Raw genomic sequence first — 6,124 nt, forward strand, 5'->3', positions numbered from 1 at the left:
TTGCTAGTTAGGCACTTTTCAATCAGTTAGGTCTTTTCATAATCAGTTCGGTCATAAAAATCAATTAGGCCCTTTTATAAATTGTTGTAAAATCGCTATCAAAATTCTTCATAATCAAATGTTGCGTTATGTACGTGCTCGGGTAGATATTTGTTAATGGAAAACATGAAATTTCAATTTGTTACATTTTGTGGTTAGGCCCTTTTCAAATGTTTGGATAGAACTGGGTAGAGATTGTAATTGTAATTGTAAATTTATTAGCTTGCGATACCCTGTTGGTTACATTTGTAAATTAAAAAAATATAAAATTATAAATTCAGAATCAAAACAAGTATGACCAGTAGCTGGTCGAAAACACTTTACGGTGCGATCTTTTCAATTTCGTCCGAGTTCTCCGCGTCTAGCAACTGAATCTTTTTCCGGAAGTGTTTTTTGATTGATCTGCAAATCATCATGCTTCGATCACTGCCCACTAGGTTGATGGTGATTCCGTTCTGTTAAAGAAGTGGGAAGAAATACAATCTATAGGATCACAAGAATGAGTCACACTTACCGAATCTACCGGTGCGTCTAATTCGATGTAGATACGTTTCGCAATCGGCTCGTCCCTGCTAATCCATCGGCAGGTCGAAGTTGACGACAATGGTCACCTGTTCGACGTCGATACCTAAGACGAAAGAATCTCTCCGTAACCTGGTGCTGTAGCCAGAATCAAGTGGTGGAACTTACCCCTGGACAAAACGTTCGTTCCAACCGTTGCTCCACCGTTAGATTACCGGACAGTACCGCTACCGAGTGACCATCCTGGGACATCCTGCAGGTCAACCAACCGGCCGTTTTTCGTACCTGTTTCGATCGATTAACAGTTCTGAAAATAAGTTTACTTGGACGTTTACAACTGTCCTATACATCATATGACAGAAAATGATCGCTTGTCCGACGGTTATCACACAATTTCTCGTCCTGGTTGCGGAACTTGACGTAGTACTGTTTGATGTTATCGAGTGATTCTTGCTCCCGCGCCTGCCGAATGACGACCGGATTGGGTACGATGTACTCGGCAAACTCCATCACCTCGCGCTCGTACGTGGCCAAGAAGAACACCGACCATAACACCCGCCTCGTCCAGTACAAAAAGGAAAAACTAGATCGTACGTCCTGAACTTTATACCCCAGTCAATTAGCTTGCCGGGTGTTCCGATGATGATATGATTAGTCAGCTTCGCCCCTTTGACGGTCTCCTCACCGCGAACGGCGTAAGGAAGTTTGATTTCCGGACAAAACTTTGCCATTTTGGCAGCTACTTCCCCCTTCTGAATTGCCAGCTCATACGTGGGGGAAAGGCAAATCACCTGCAGATAGTTTTTTAACTGATGGACTCAACTGTGCATTGCCAGCACAAAGGCAGCGGTTTTTCCTGTTCCCGACTGACTCTGGGCGATTATATTCCGTGGCGGACCGGCCAACAGAGCCATCTCCTGAATCTTGGAAGGGCGTTGAAACCCATCGCATAGACTCCCTGAAGTAATCCCGGCTTCACGTGCAAAACTTCGAAAGTTTTAACCAACCAACCGGCGAAGAAGAATCCTTCCGCTGCACCTTCAGATCCAGCTTTGATTCTACTAGACCTTAGTGAACATCTTTCATTAGCAAACTTGCATCCGCCGGGCTAAAAGATTAGTCACGGATAATTTTAAAGCTGATACTAAATATTTCGGGAGAAAATTTAGAATAGGACGTAAGCAACAATGAGATTCTCTTTGGGGTCTTTCTCTTCTGTTTGTTACTCGGTCGTTTCAATATTTAGTACTCAACTCTTTGCCTAATATTTTAGTAAAAACCATCGGCTATGTACTGGAAAATTAGTGCAGTGTTATAGTGACGTCATAATCGAAAGAGAAAGTAAACAAAGAGAGGCTCTCAATGTTCCTTATGTCCTAATCAAAATTTTCTGCAGATTTCGACTTACTTGAATGCCTCTGCATCTTCCGCGGAGGAAGGTGTTTCTCCATTTTCTCTTGCAGCTTGTTTTTCTTCAGGAGCTGCTAGAGTCAGAATTTCTGTAGCTACCGAACTCCAAACATCAGGTGCAGCTTTGGTTCTACTGCCGGTGGACTAGGTTTTTCCGCATTCTCTTTCTCTGGACTGCCAGCCGCCGGCTCTGAATCCTTATCCTTGATGATATGTACTCAGTTCGCTAACCTATTTGTATTGAAAAGAAAAATTCAAATCCCATCCCAATGATCGCTTCAAAAATAGGTTATAACAAAAAAAACACCGAGTGCAGAAATTTCTTGATCCGTCGTCTTTTTGACCCAGTTATCGGCAGCGCTTGCCATCGTTTCGATCGGGTATTAAAATTCAATAGCAAGGTACAAAGTATGGGAAATCGTCCTGAATCAGCACGGGTACTGTCCCTCGGGTGGTTTATTCCTTGCAATTCGCTGAAATTTTGACCAGCGCGACCTTGCGGAAAAAACGATGCCTTCTTTTGCCTGCTCACTTCCCTGCCATGAAACCGATGATGAGCGCTTATTCCAAACAGTTAGCCGATTGAAGATGACGTGCCATTATGTTTGTTCTGTGAATTGATAAGAACATTTAGATATACAAAGGAATGTTTGGAGAAGGGATGCTACTAGTAAATACATACCGAAAGAGAAAGTCTTTTCCGAGCATCTTGATGTTGTGTTTTCTGTTGGCCCATTATCACTGCGTTCTCTTGCTGGGTGATTACCATGATATTATGTTGTTGGTGTTCGATCTGAAAAAAAATCATAATAAAAAAATATCCGTAAATGAGTAAACTCGAGCTTTTTAAAGAAGAATAGGGTATTACATTACAATGTACTAAACACGGTACTGATCCTTTCGAAATAAAAAAGGTAATAAAAATGTCTCACCTTGCCGCACCAACTGAATAAAAAAGTCCTCCTGCACACCGCATGGTACAGTATAGTATGCTGCTGCTACTGTGTTTGAATGTGCTGTTGCTATCTTTTTTGCAGTTGGTAAATCTACATTTGGGTTGGATCTATTGCACTAATTGCGGTTGCTGACCAGGTTGTACCGTCGGTTGAACGTTATTGCTACCGACCTTTAGGATGATGGTCATGGTCTGGAAGAAATCTTAATTTTCTGATGTTGTGGTTGAAGGTGGTTCTGCTGCTGAGCTTGCTGTGAAATGTTGGCGATAAGCACTCGAATAGTGATTGCTTGCTGCTGCTGGAATGGAATCACGAGCACTGTGTAGGCAGTGATATTTTCAAAAATAGTGGCACACATGTTTTAAGGCAGAATGTGCCGATGAAATGTTTTCCGATGTGTCCATCATTCGTAAACTCCTGTTGTTCGTTTGAGCAGTAATTGCTATGTGGTCCTTTTTTGAGGGGCTGTTGCTGGATTTGGAGTAGTTGGTACTGCTGCGGTTGTATCGATTTAATGTTGGTTGGCTGATTGCCAGATCCAGGATATTGAGACAAGATTAGTTGAGCTGATTTGCTTTGTTTGGGTGTGCTGCAAATAATATTAATTATTTAAATTTAATTGTTTAAAACTAGAAACAATCACTTCCAGTAATATTTTTAAACTTACCATTCAAATTCGAAATATTGAATTTCTAAACCACGAAATTTTGACAGGTTGCGATGAAAAAAATACAAAAAATTGCCAATCTTGTGTTTTCTTATATTTTTTCATTGCAACCTGTCAAAATTTCGCGAGCCTCCGTGCGAAATAATACCGCTGACCATTATTTCGCAAGGAAAAAGTTTGCCTTGGTGACAGCGCATAGAAAGCAGCGCTGTCTCGCGGAACTATTATGAAACTTATCGTTTGTCGAACCGTGTCTCAGCTAACTTCATTTTTCGTTATCGTTTTCGCGAGAGCTGCGTACCGCTTACGAAATGGAAACGAAATTTTTTTTCGCGAACATTTCGCGACGTTTTTTATGCATAGGTTTTGTATAGGAAATTTCATTTCGCAAGAGGTGCATACTTAGCTTTAGGGTGAAATATAGCATAGTGCTTTCGCATAGGCCTGCTAAGCCAAGACAAGTTTCGGCTTCACTTGTGTCTCATCGGCATAAACAGAACTTCTGCTCGAACGGGACATCACGTTTGATCAGTCGTTTGATTGAAACACATAGTGTGTTTTAGTTTTAAGGGATTTGCTTCAAGCCGGCGCTAATCTATTCCGACAATGTGTTAGTGTCGGTTTCTGATGAGGCGAAGCCGAAACGCAACATAGTATGAAATAAGGATTTGTGCCCTCCTGTACAAAGACTGGTTTTTATCAACAAATTTTCACCCTCGTGAGAAATTTTGGTTTTTACCAAATTTTCCTCCTTAGGGTGAAATATAGCATAGTGCTTTCGCATAGGCCTGCTAAGCCAAGACAAGTTTCGGCTTCACTTGTGTCTCATCGGCATAAACAGAACTTCTGCTCGAACGGGACATCACGTTTGATCAGTCGTTTGATTGAAACACATAATGTGTTTTAGTTTTAAGGGATTTGCGTCAAGCCGGCGCTAATCTATTCCGACAATGTGTTAGTGTCGGTTTCAGATGAGGCGAAGCCGAAACGCAACATAGTATTCAAAAAAGTTATCGTCTTTTTCTGTTTGGATCGAATGAGAGTTTCGCTGTTTCTAAAAATTACGCTGGAGTTCGACTTTTCAAAAGGTGTGAAATTTTGGTGCCTGCATGTTCGTTTTTTTTTTTTCAAATGTAGGTGGCGCTAAATTTTGGTGCCTGAATCAGTTCGTTTTTTCACATGTAGGTGGCGCAAAATTTTAGTGCCTGAATGAGTTCGTTTTTTCATATGTAGGTGGCGCAAAATTTTGGTGCCTGAAACAGTTCCTTTTTTCAAATGTAGGTGGCGCAAAATTTTGGTGCCTGATGCCTTGGTGCCTAACTTCACGCTACCCTAACTACAGTCGACTTGGAGAAACATCACAACGCAAAACATCACATCTACAAAATATTAGCAAAGCTTTAGTATCTAGGGGCAGATCACTCTAAGAATGTATAACAAATTTGCATCAAATTGAAAGAAATGCATTCAATTTCCATTTTTGCATCAGCTTTGCACTGCCTCGCAAAAAAGTTTGTTTAACAAACATCCTACGCTGATCCACTTTGTTCGACGTTTTGTTAAATGTAGGGCCAGGGTTGCCAAAATTAAATCTGTATTTTTATCCTAAAAAATCTTTTCATCTGTGTTTACTCTTCGAAAAATCTGTGTCGATATCTGTATCGAATCAGTTGAGTCGTTTAGTCTTTTGCTGGATTATCTATCGAAGATATTAATTCCTGTTGTTTAAATCAGTCAAGCAAGGACCTGTTTACATTTACGTAAAAAACACTACAAATCGTTCTGATATTTTACATCCAGAAACTTGAACTTTACCGATGTGCAAAATGGAAATATAATTTTCTTCTTCATTTAATGACTATTGTTGATATATAATGTTATATACATTAAGTCAATCAATGTAGCTGTCATATTTTCGGACAAAGAATTAAGACTTAACAAAGTCACAGAGCGTTTCTGGAAGTAAGCTTCAGCCAGTCGTTTGCTGGGTGCTAACCTGAGTGTACTACAAACCTTTACCTTTCAGAATGAGCGACCACTCTCGAATGTGTAGATATATTTTGATTAGGCTGTGCACGCAGACGAAGTAGACATAAATAATGACTTACTGTGAGCCGTGTGAAGCAATGTTTGTAAACACGGCTCACAGTAAAAGTCATTTTTAAGTCGACTTCGTCAGCGTGCATAGCCTAATATAGAGGGCTAAGCTAAGAGAGACAAAGAGGAAGTATTACTGAAACTGTAAAAAATATTTCTAAAAATAGTTTTTGTAACATCATTTCTCAAAATTCTGTATATCTGTACATACACGCAAAAATCTGTATATCTGCACATACAGATTCTTGGTCTGAAAATGGCTGAAAAATCTGTATAAATACAGATTATTCTGTATTTTTGGTAACCCTGGATCAGTATCGTGTTTAGTACATTGTAATGTAATACCCTATTCTTCTTTAAAAAGCTCGAGTTCACTCATTTACGGATATTTTTATTATGATTTTTTCAGATCAAACATCAACAACATAATATC

General features: G+C 39.9%; 1 pseudogene; it reads right to left on the minus strand.

Moving 5' to 3' along the window:
- Positions 1–228: 228 nt before the first annotated feature.
- Positions 229–1,668, minus strand: LOC131675848 (DEAD-box helicase Dbp80-like; annotated as a pseudogene).
- Between the last annotated feature and the right edge of the window lie 4,456 nt (positions 1,669–6,124).

The sequence above is a fragment of the Topomyia yanbarensis genome, chromosome 1, assembly GCF_030247195.1.
Source record: "Topomyia yanbarensis strain Yona2022 chromosome 1, ASM3024719v1, whole genome shotgun sequence".
Classification (NCBI taxonomy): Eukaryota; Metazoa; Arthropoda; class Insecta; order Diptera; family Culicidae; genus Topomyia; species Topomyia yanbarensis.